The 12,856-nt window shown below is 43.8% G+C and overlaps 1 pseudogene; it reads right to left on the bottom strand.

The window, feature by feature from the left end:
* Positions 1-2,834: 2,834 nt before the first annotated feature.
* LOC141429313 (nuclear protein localization protein 4 homolog) lies at positions 2,835-12,446 on the bottom strand (annotated as a pseudogene).
* Positions 12,447-12,856: the final 410 nt, after the last annotated feature.

Below are 12,856 nucleotides of genomic sequence, written 5' to 3'. Positions count from 1 at the left end.
CCGCCCAGGGACTAGGGCGGCCCCCGACCCCCGCCCCGCCCGCCCCCGCCGCCGAGCCCGGAACCTACGCCCCTGAAGCTGCTCTTATTCGTCCCTGATGATTCAGCCGACGGTCGCGTAGATTTGCGCGAAGTCAGCGTCCACGAGGCGCCGAAGATTGTATCTAGTTGATTCCAAATTTCTGTGTCGATTGTCTATGGATGGAGTTTGACCGGCAGTCTCGATTGTTCGGGACGGTGCCTTTGAAATTACGATTGAAGCTTGACCAGAAATGTTATATTAAGCTACTAGTTATGTCGTAATTGAATGTGCCAGTATTACGAACTCGAGCTTTAACGGTGAGATAAACGATGCGTTGCGAGTTACCTCGGAGCATGCGAACGACTCTCTATTTTTCGATTCTGGGTACATTTCTGGTCAAGTTGTATTCGAGTGACATGTATTAGTACTAGGTACCGGTATTTTATACCAAATTTTAAATGATCTAATTAATATTAACGATTAGTCACTTCCACGTCTAAAATGATGGTCGTGGCAATTTTGTAATGTTTTATTTTTGTTTTGGAGCCATGACAGACCATAATGAACGTCATCTCGCCCGCAGCGCGGGCACTGCGGGCGCTTTGTAAGGGAAATAACGCAGACTATTTTTTATTAATAGCATATACGCTTGCTTGGTGCTTCAGTTGCCACACGGGCTTAGTGAAGGTTGAGATTACATACATCACAATGTTGCTTCGCTGATCTTTCACGAGCTTTCACTGAGAAACATAAGGAAATTAATATCTGTTTCTAAAAAATATTCGTCAGCAATAGTTTCGGCTTCTTTCAGGCCAATTTTATCTCGAACGAATCGAAAAATAGTCTGCAACGATCGCAATGTCAGCCTTGCGACTGCTCGCCGCTGCGGGCCCCGAAAAAAATACAAAATGTAAAAATTAAAAAAAATAGTATCAATTTATAGTAAGAATAAAGACGCACTAGCTATGAAACTTCAACATAAAGCAATGTTCGGCGACTTATCGACGAACTTCAATCTGGGACACCTCCAGCGTCCCCGGTCGTATGAGCATTTGTAGAAGCTAAATGGAAACCTCGTGAAATCAAACAAAAGAGCTAATGTGACGAAGGGAAATACAGGTGGGATAATCCCTGCTTAATTAGTCACTGTGATACTTCTAGTATGTCTTTATTCTTCGAACATTTATTAGTTAAGTCAAATATTTTAAAAGAAGAAAAAAAAAAGATTCTTTAAGACATTGTATGTATACATTTTAGCTAATTGTTTTATGAAATGACGAGTAGAGAGCATCCGCCGCCGCAGTCGCGTCCGGCTGCCGGCTCATGCACCGGGCACTAACCGAACACTTACTGTTCAGTTGTTCTGTCCTCCCGGTAGCGGTATCGGCAGCGACTAGTGTCTAATACTTACAGAGTAATACTAAAACGGGTAACCAAACATCCCAAGCGACCGCGAGCCCTGACTCTGACAGCTGTTGTATTTATAGTGATGTAGCTGTGACCGTGTAAGAGAATATTATATGTAATGATTCATGCATTGATGCGTATTGGAATATTTGTCGAGCCACACAATATTCACTCCCGTAGAACGTCGCATGTGCTGCTAACTCGACGCGTCGGGACGAGTCTAATTTATATGTTTCAAATTTAAAATCGCACTCGTGTTCATTGTATATACATGTAGGTAGCGTATATATGATTCGAATATATCGTGTTAAAGTGTAAGCTAGCGTACGGCGCGTCAGCCGTAAGCCCGCCGCGCGCGCTGGTTGCGCGGCGCCTAGTTACTAAATTGTACATATTGAAATAAAGTATTTTTACAAAATCGACTGTATCGTTTCCTTTGCCTACTATTTTTATTGGGAGATGAAATTTTATTAGCACTTCTGGACACCGCCTGGGAAAATATTGGACCAAAAGATCCACCTTACTGAAACCATTCTGTCACAACGTCCTCCAATCAGATAGGCCACACTGCAAAATGTCCACTCTTCAGTATAGTGATGCCAAAAATCGATAGTTTTAATCGGTAAAAGGCTATATTACCCGATATCTCTTTTTGTGCAATACTATCGATAGATAAATAGATAGATTGGTATTTAAATCCTTGGCAGTTTAAGCCACGGAGATGGCAAACTAGAGTAAATAGCATGCCAACGAGAGATGTGAGTATAAATAATATGAGTTTACCGGAGCATAGACGTCATGTCAATTTTCGTTGTCAATTGAGTAGCATCCGGTTCATTTCTGTTGCATCTAAAGGCTTTCGCACAAAGTTCATTTTACATTGCAAATACGCGACATCTATCGGGTGATCGTTATTTTTACCTAATGATTCACCAACAATTTTTACGCAAATAAGTGATTGGCAGACCACGTTTCGCCGAGTAACGGTACGCTAATGAAATTGTACGCAAATGTATTGTTTCCAAGACTACCGTTTTGTAACTCAACCTTTAGTAAACTATTCAGTTGGCTTGTGAGTCAGTAAGCCGAACAACTAATAACAGAAATTCGTTTAGCCGATCAATTACTACACATTTTCAACGTTTGCTCGAACGTTTACTCGGCGAAACGAATTATACCACACGTTGCTCGGCCAAAAGAAAAATCTGCCAATAGTTGTCTGCGAAACGAAAATCTGCGTAATTAAACTCGGCGAAACCACGAGTCTCTCCTTTCCACTATTCAACACTAGGTGGCACTAGATTCTCAACGATATACCATTGACGTAAAGCCCTAATTATGGTACCAGTTCAGAAGTTATTTACTTATTTATTTCGAATAAATGTTATGATCAATAAAATAATCGCTGAGATTTTAAATTGAGCATTTCTTTTAATATTAGTTTCTGTACAATACAAATTGAGATTTGACTGAAGCTGGAAGAAAGCTGGCTATAATAAAATGGCATATTCTGGTCTGTTAGCGACTGTGCCGCAGCAATAAAAAGCGTGTCATACAACGCATTGTATATTTCATCTTTTTCTCGTCGTGTCCCTCGCATACAAAAGTCGCCGGCGCCTCCGGCCGCTGCATACAAAATGGTGCGGCGCGTCGCCGCTCGCTGCGGTGGCGGTGACCAGCCAACTGCCTACATCGCGTTGCTCCTGCAGTGCAACGCATTGGTAAATTATTTTTCACACCTCTCCTTCAGAAAAGTAACTTTTCCTCCCTGACGAGAGGAAGCAAAGTGCAACTTTTCTTTTCAAGGCTTTTCTTAGTTATATTGTAAATGCCATTTTTTGAAGTTGATAAAATTGTAAAGCCACGCCATTTTCTATGCTGTTGTTCTTTAATAATATTTAGTTTTTTTTTTGTAACTTTTTTAATGCTCGGTGTGAAAAGTTGTATGAGCCACTCGGGAGCAAAATTATTTTCATTTTGGGCGTTAACACTTGAATCCCTCATTACGGGAGTCAGCTGCTGGACATTTCTTCAGAATCCACTAAACTACGTAATTTTCACTTTAGAATCCTCGCTACGCTCACGATTCTATTGTAGAATCCTTCGCTACATTCTGGATTCAATGTACGCCCTCGCCGTAAATACACCATTTTGCTCCCTTGTGACACAAATAACTATTGCCAGTCTTACGGTAATATTCTACCGGCGAGGCGAGACGAGAATTGAATACGGCGGGCGCGAGAATTCATAAAAATTATAATTCTCGTCTCGCCTCGCCGGTGGAAAATCACCATTAGAGCCTAACTGGGACGCCATGGCTATCTCCGGAATCCAAAGGGCGTCAAACAGAGCAGCCATGGCTACTCTTCAGTCAGTTCGACGACGTCGTTAGGAACTGACGTTCAAGATGGCGACCGACCGAACTGATCGGATACAGCGGCTGAGGGCCGAGGGCGGAGGGCTCACCTGGGCATGGCGCACATCTCGCAGGCGTCGCGGCGCGCCTCGTTGTGGAAGGTGCAGAGCGCGCAGACCCAGAGGTCGGCGGAGGGCGGGGCGTGGTCGGGGGGGCGGGGCGGCGGCGGCCCTCGCCACGTGCTCGAGCGTGGCCCACGCGCCGCAGCCGTCCCGCCAGGCCGCCGCCGCCGCCGCGTCTTGCGCCGCCACCGCCCGCACCAGCGGCGCCAGCGCCTCCAGCCCCACGCCCAGCGACTCGTTGCACGCCACGTACAGCAGCGTGTGGAGATCAGACATCGCCTGACGGAACACACGACACCGGTTTATACAACACTCGTATGACAGGTCAGAAACGTGAGCGGCGTGAGTTACGATGTGAGCGTAGCGAACGTTAAAGAAGACGCCCCGAGCTTTTTTTTTAACTCGGTTATACGACGTCGCGTACAATAATTTCTCTACTACTAGGTAGGTGAAATACAAAAATACCGAGACCTCGCCACCTCACAGTCTGCGTGCGTTCTCGTTGTCGGCTTGTCGCTCACCTCGAGGAAGGTGTCGGCCTCCTGTATCTGGTGGTGCAGCGCGGCCGGCGACTGCAGCTGCGCCTGCAGCGGGCGGTGCGCGGGCGGGAACGAGGCGCGCGGGCTGAAGGTGGGGGGCGGCGGGGGCGCGGGGGGCGCCGCCGGCACGCCCACCGGCACGTCCACCAGCAGGAACGCCACCGGCACGCGCTGCGCCGCCGTCTTCACCTCGTTGCCGTACGCGTCCTTCTCCTGCAATACAACATACGACCGACTTCTGAGCGACGATAATAACTAGTGAAGCGACTCGCCCGGTGAGACGAAGCAGCAGAGGCGCGTCGTTACGTTTGTCAAATTTACATACGGCCAAAAAATAGTACATTAGTATAAAAGCTCGGAAAGAAGAAAAGGGCGCGCGCACGCAAGCCAGGTCGGGCGCGTCCCGCGAGCTGGCAGCGGGCCGCGCCTGGCCGCCCCTGGCAGTGCACTGACCGTGTAGTACACATCGGGCACGATGCTTCCGGGCTGCGCGCGCACGCAGGCCAGGTCGGGCGCGTCCCGCGAGGGCAGCAGCAGCCCGGCCCGCTGCAGCGCCATCGCCTGCGTCGACACCTGGTAGCCCTCCAGGTGGATCTGGTTCGTCTTGTCGCCTGCAATACGATAACGTCAAAACAAATTCGTTGCCAATTCGTGTCGACTTGAAACCCTCGCTACGCTCGTGTGTCTTACTTAATGGACTTGAAATTTGACAGACATATTACTTGAAGATTGAAGATCATAGATGTCTACGAATAGAACGAGACAATTGTACAATCCTACTAATATTATAAATGTGAAAGTTTGTGAGTGAGTAAGTATGTTTGTTACTTCTTCACGCTGAAACGGCTGGACGGATTTGGATGAAATTTGGTAGAAAGTTAGTTTATAACCTGGATTAAAACATAGGATACTTTTTATCTCCATATTTCTACGGGATAGGGATAATATCTTGAAATAACAACCGCTGGGCTTAGAGTCATGAAATTTGGTATGTAGATAGCTGGACATCTGAAATAACACATAGGCTACTTTTTATTCCGGTATTCCCACAGGATAGGGATAAAATCTCATGAAATTTGGCATGGTTGTTATAAAATAACGTCAATGAAAATCACGATGTAAGTTTAGGGAATTCCCACGAGAATTTAATAAAATCCTGTAATTTCAATTCAACCGCTGTACCTAATGTTTTCGCGTGCGAAGCCGCGGGTACCTAAACGCTAACGCTAGTTAATAAAGAAATAGTGAGTGACCGGTGACGCAGACGGTGACGAATTTGGAGCCGTAGCGGCCGGCGGCGGCGTGGCGGCACGCGTGCGGCCGCTGGCTCTGGAAGTGCGCCGCCATCACCACCTCCTGCGCCGACAGGAAGTGCGTCTCCACGCCGCTGCACACACACACACACACACACATATATATTACTTGCTAAAACTAGTAAGTACAAGTCTTCTGTCTCTCTTGCCTGCCGGTTGTGACGAGAGAAATAGAACATTACGTACGTCGAATAATATGACCACAAATAAATAATATAGCCACATAGGCACGGTTGGTGTATTATGCTTACTTTAATAGCATTATTTCGTACGGACTTATTTTATGGGGAGGAATTAGAGCAATTTATAATTTGAAGACGCGTGAATCTTTAAGGTCTTTTTTTAAGGAAACGGGTATCCTAACCCTGCCGTCGCTTTATGATTTGAAATAATCATGTGTGTTAAAAAGAACATTTGTGATTTTCCCACTAACGTCGATAAGCCAAAGGTTGCTAGAAACACAGTGAAGCTTAAAGTTCCATCTTACAGACTGGCTAAAACCAAAAAGTCGTTTCTGGGAAATTGCATACGTTTTTATAATAAAATTCCAAAAAATATTATAAATGAAACGGATACAAAATTCATATCTGTTGTCAAGAAGACATTAATATCTAAGGCGTATTAAAAATTTAATGATTATATCATGGACAGGGATATTTGGAAATAATTCCGATCCGCATTAGCGATCCCTTCAAATAGCGAACCTACTGTGTTAAAAATAAAGTTGTGTTAAATACTTGTGATGTATACAATTTAATAATTTAATAATATTGTTAATATGTTTAGAAAAACATACCTCGTTGAGTTTTTTGCCGAATTCTTCTCAACAGAGGTTTTTCCGAACTGGTGGTAGATTTTTTTTGACATTCATAAGTGTTCGTTTTAGCCTAAATTGAATAAAGATATTTTTGACTTGACTTGGACGTATTGTAAGTGGGCCGGGTCGGGGCGTGTGTGTGTGTACTGGTACTGACCGCGTGCACTGCACCCGTCCGGGCTGGTCGGGCTGCGGCAGCAGGTCCGTGAACAGCCAGCCCACGCGGCGCAGGCCCAGCTGGTCGCACAGCGCGGCCAGCGGCGCGTCCAGCGGGTCGTCCGGCGCCAGCGTCACGTGGTCCGCGACGACGACTGCGGCGGCTCGTAGATGGCCGCCACGCGCGCGCGGATGCCTGAGGGCCACACCGGACAACCTCACTAATATTGATCAAGTCGCAGAGATGACGACTGGTCGAACCACAATAATTGTCTTCCGGCTGATGCTGATGATATGGTCTATTGGACCCCGTCGGTGGCGTGCGTGTTATAGTTACCGAGCGGCACGTCGGGATGCGGCTCGTAGCGGCCGAGCAGGTACCCGAGGCGCTGGTGGCCGCTGGCGCGCCAGTAGCCCAGGAAGCGGTCCACGAGCGCGGGCGACTCCAGCAGCACGTTGTCCACGAGGCGCCAGGCCTGCCGCGCCAGCGACAGCGCCGCCGGCTGGCACTTCGAGCACACGCCGCGCGGCCACGGCGGGTGCTCCCTGCACCCTGACACAACAACAACGACACTCATTTCACTTGCCATTCTATTATTGCCCGTGTCACTATTACTACACCAATCGATCGCTGATTGATGCCATGGAACTATGGTATTGATAAATTGGCTAGACATTAGAATGGATAGGTAGATATCGATCTACGTTTACCAACCCACAGTTCGCTGTCGAATCGATTGTTGATCGATTCCATCAAGTAATAGTAGAATGGATTGATCAACGTTGATCGATAATTTCTACCACACCAAATGACCCATGGTGAAGTAGATAATAAGTCCAGATTAGGCTGAAAATGTAATTCACTGATTCAATATCAGCCATCACTACTAATGAAAGGCGAGCCGGCACTAATATCGTGAGATCCGTTCACTACTTTGCCATTTGCATCAAGTTTGTGATGCGAGAATAACTGAATGCGCCAATCGTAAGCAAGACCGTAACGTGAAACGGATCTCTGAATACAACGCCATCTAGTGATATTAGCCTGACAAAAAACTGTCGTTGTATGTATTCTGGGCGGGGCGGGCACCTGGTTTGATGGTGAGGCTGGGTTCCCGGAGGTCGACGAACTTGGAGCCGGCCTGCAGCTTGCGCAGATACGCGTGGAACGAGAGGTGCTTGATGTTCTGCGCGCGCAGGAAGCCCTCGTCGTACGGCTCGAGCGGCGAGCAGTGCACGCAGCACCCCGCCGAGTTGTGCCGGCACCTGCACAATGCACATGACGAGTGACGAGTGACGAGTGACGAGTGCACCACCCACCACACACACCAGCTTTAACATCACATTCTCAAGATATTTAACGGCTATTCTCATTTATCTGTGCACCTAACTAGAGGGCTATCGCGAATGAATTCGCCGCTAGGGGCGCTAGTGTAGCGTGAGGTCTCCGAAATGTCAAATCTCATAGTTTTTGGGTGAACTACGCGGGTTTATTTATAATAAGAATAATTTTGTGAATATTTTGCATTACCTGAAATGAATTATGGCAATTATGCGTTATGGGGCAATGAATGTCTGTTTTGAGACAGTTTTGTCTTTCGAAAACTTTTGTCCTCCCTTTTTTTCCGAACAAAACGGGCCTAAGCAACACTGTGGTTGCTGGATATTTTTATAGTAAGGTTTTAAGGTGTATTAAATATGATTTTAATCTAAACTTTGTTTTAACGCCCGTAATAACAGACTCTGAAAGCCACACTTAAAAACCTCACGCAACAGTGCGCCATCTAGTGAGACCAAAAACGATAGCCCTCATTACATACCATACACCATACCATATCACTTTATTGTCGTGCAAAAGCAACATGGTAATTAGAATGAGCACACAGATCTGGATAATGGTGGCAGCCATTCTCGTTCAACTCTAATTTAATTACCGTGTCACTGGTGCGGAAAACGCGACACGGTTATTAAACTGGTGCATAGATGAATGAAAATTACCTTCAAAACTCTTTCAGGATCGAAAAACAAAACTTTTTTATTCATTTTTTTTATGTGGTACAAATGTAGTGTCCGTAGCTCAACAAATAACTAGACAATAATATAATGCATTAACTTAAATTTTTCCTTAGTTTTATTTAATTTACTTTCAAAAACAATTATGTCATTCTTGTGTTGTCATGCTATGCTGTCTTGAAGCTAATCTTATCAGCTCAGCAAAGTTCAGCCAAGGCTAGTGCCCGTTAACTTTAAATGGTCATTCAGGAAGCAGATGTGATTGACATGAAAGTGCTTCACCATTTTAAATCTTTTAAAAACTAGTGTCACATGCATCATGAATGATATTTATTTTTTTATTTGACTGGATGGCAAACAAGCAATGATGATATGATATAGTGGTTGACTTTTAGAACACAATAATCAATCACGCAGCTGGTTCACAGGTCATGTTAGAACAACATTCATTACGTAACACTCGGGAATGATAATGAAACAGCTCAAACTAGTTAGAGTACATAAATATACCATCAGAAAGCTAGTTTAGACTGAGAACAGATGGGTTTGGTGATTGAGACAATAATTATCATTTAATTATACCATTCGGGTCAGATTCCTTTACACAAACTTAGATAATAAATGAAAACGTTTAGCAACCCTTCACAACCTAGTGTTTTGAGATAAATCAGTCAGTCATGTGCCATCTTGTAGCAATAATGCCTAAGCTTCTAAACCATAAGATTGTTTTCTATGAAATTAGCAGATGTAAGCAGCCAGTACAAGCAATTTTCCTGGCAATTGACTCACAGTTTGTCATCTCGTTGTCGTTGTATGAGTCCTGACATCTGGTATAGCTGTAAGTCAACTTCATCCTCGACTAGCTTGCTGTCTGATGCAGGGGGCGCCGCTGTGTCCATCGCTGTGGAGGTGGAAGGACCCGCCTCCATGTGAACGTCTTCATTATTTGATGCCTAGAACATTTGAATGATTCACCTTGTAATAAATTTTTCATCACACTTGCTCGTAAACAGTGTCGTAACATGCAGGCTACCTTGGTTGCAACCCCCCAAATAAAACCCTCAACCTTAATTAATGCGCTTGTCATGAAACCCGTGGTCGGTCGCATGAGTTTGTTACTGCATGGTGTGGCTGCTCCGTGCGCGCGCTGCACACGCACCACGCGCGCCATGCACATGCTGCAGAGCGCTGCCAAGAGCGCAGTCAGCGGTATCGGCAATTTTTGAAAAATTATAGTTTTTCTTTTAAAAATATATTTTTACTCGCAAATGTGATGAAAACATTGTATCTTAAGTACATTGTGTCTTAAGGGCGGTACTAGAATTACGAACATCGACTCATTAAAGCCCTCAGTCTTCGACTTCGGGCTTCTAATAGACTCTCGTTCGTAATTCCTTATTTACCGCCCTTAAGACACAATGTACTATAACTAACTGGTTAGCTATTTTGATATCACTTTGTTTCTGTCCTGATAAAGGTAAAACGTGTGGTTAAATTACTACTGGACATTGATTTGTATAGGTATTTAACTAAATGTGAAGAAATCAGTGAATTAATATCTTAAATATTGAAATTTCCCCATTTAAACTATAAAAATTTACATTTACACTAGTCTAGTTTGTATTACAACGATAGATAAGCAAAATGTATAAAACCTTGAATGTACCAAATCTGGCAGCTGATGTTTGTTTACACCTATCCAAACCAAGTATAGAAAAGATGAATAACTTAATATTCTAGACAGCCACTTATTTTTTTTGATTCCTACAAAACAATAAAACAATGCTCTGGGATCTGCAATATACATTAAGTACAGTAGTTGTACAGTCAAATGCAAAGATATTGACAGGGCCAAAGTTACAAAAATAAATATACACAACTTTATGCAGTTAACATTAAGGTTGTGTGTGTATACATATTTTTGCAACTTTACCCGTGTCAATATCTTTGCACTTGACTGTACTAGCACATTTGCTGATGCCCATGCTAGCTGCTTTATGCACAATGCACAGCGCAGTGGTGTAAATGGGTTCCCCTTGTTTACGCATATTTTTTTATGCCATAAACTTCTATTTTGCATAATCTTTTTACACCACATAGTATTTATGCCAAAACTGTTTACGCATAACAGTTTATGCAGAATTCTCTTACACATAACCAATGTAAGCCGAATGGGCTTTACTCATAATTTGTGAATTCCGAATATTGTTCAGGCAGAAAATTACTTATGCTTAAATTAGTTACTTTCGCATATTTAGGGGCTGTTTCACCATCCATTGATTAGTGTTAACTGACGGTTAAATGTGATGCCGTCTCTATTTGTTTTGTTTGAATAGACGGAGATGGCAATGGATGGTGAAACAGCCCCTTAATGTAACTTTGAATATTGTTACCACCAATTTTATGTCTGGAAAGCAAATATTCATATGTATTTAACAGCTTTGCCAGCCCGTCCCCCTTTTACTGTTTCGCCAATCCAAGTATCAAATATTAATTACAATTTTACAATTCTAACCTTAATAACTTATTTTTCTAGTCATCAATAGTAATTAGGTAATTTATTTTCGGACATAGTTTTGGACAGGATTTCGGCCTATCAAAATTCGGCTGAATTACAAATATGCTAAACAAGATTATGCATAGTAAAATTAATAAATATTATGCTAAAATAAATTCGGGTAAACCATTTTTCAGCATATACAGCAAGTTTAAGATTTGTCATAAATAAATTAAACGAAACCTGTTATGCGTAAAAAGTTTTGGACAATATAAAGTATGCCAAATAGATGTCACCCGTGTAAATGGTGTGTAATAAATGGTCCACCATTGAATCATCTTTGATCAGAGACCATATCGTCTGTCCCACAAACTCGTGATAGCATTCACCATCTCTTTCTATCCATATCTCATACCATGCGGTAGAAAGAAATGGTGAAAACGATTGTGATTCCAAGGTATCTTAGTGTTAGACAGTAAAGCCTCAGGATTCAGTACCTGTGCTTCAGCTTGTGATTCAAACAGAACAGCTCCGTTGACGGGGCTGAGGTAGAGCATGTCTCCGTGCTGCAGGCCGAGGTCCTGCAGACGGCGCGACTTGCTGGAGGCGAGCTCCTCGCGGCGCGCGCGGTCGCGGTGCAGCGCGAACGCGAACGAGCGCAGGCGCAGCGCCTCGTGCACGCGTTCGTACAGCGCCGCCGTCGACTCCGAGCCGCTCGCCTCCACGCGCTGCGTGCCCTCCGCGGACTGCACTCGCAGCATCTGCAAATCGCCGTCCTCAAAGTTCAACATCGCACCTTCAAACTGCACCGTCATCCCTAGCTCTAGACCGCGCGACGACGGTTTCGAGCCGTCGGCGATGATGAACAAAGCTAAAATCTTGATCCTGAATTGAATAGCTATTTTGTGGGTTACGACGGTGGAAACATCGCAGAAGACTGGAAATTACACAAAAGTTTAAGTGCAAAAGTCAGGTGGAATATAGCCGCACGGCTCCGTTAAGGATCTGGACGGGGACGAAAGTGTTCGCCAGTTGTTAGGGAACGATTAGCCGTTGTGAAGAAAACTAAAATACGATTAATAACAAACAAATATTACCATTTTCTTTGAACCTGACATTTTGTTCTACACATTAGTACACATACACACTAGTAATCGCATACTTCTGTCATTTCACTTTTTTTTCCAGTCGTTCATAATGTTTCACTATTAGAGACGTACAATAATCCCTTTTTTACCATTACAGGCTATTGAACCAAAATTAACAAAAAAATACTTAATTAACTTAAAACTACGTAGTTATTTGTGCTATTTTTTATATTAATTGTTTTATTTAAATTGGACAAGAATAAATGGTCCTGAACCTAAATTTGCTTGAAGAAGGTTTCGGAATAGCTTTTCAAAGAGCATACTCACCGTTCCAATCCGCAAAAAGGTGCGTTCAAAACACTAGATTCGTGTTCAACTGTGGCAGATCAAAACAAAACACATTTCAATGTTGTTATGTTATAATAATTTACTAATGATAAACTCAATTTAAAATAGTTTTTGATATAAGTATTTCAAAGCTATGAGAATTCAATACGTTTGCTTTGAGAAATGAAATAAGCGTTTGA

This window comes from Choristoneura fumiferana, chromosome 6, assembly GCF_025370935.1.
Source record: "Choristoneura fumiferana chromosome 6, NRCan_CFum_1, whole genome shotgun sequence".
In the NCBI taxonomy this organism is placed as follows: Eukaryota; Metazoa; Arthropoda; class Insecta; order Lepidoptera; family Tortricidae; genus Choristoneura; species Choristoneura fumiferana.
This window is presented reverse-complemented; position numbering and strand designations above follow the sequence as displayed.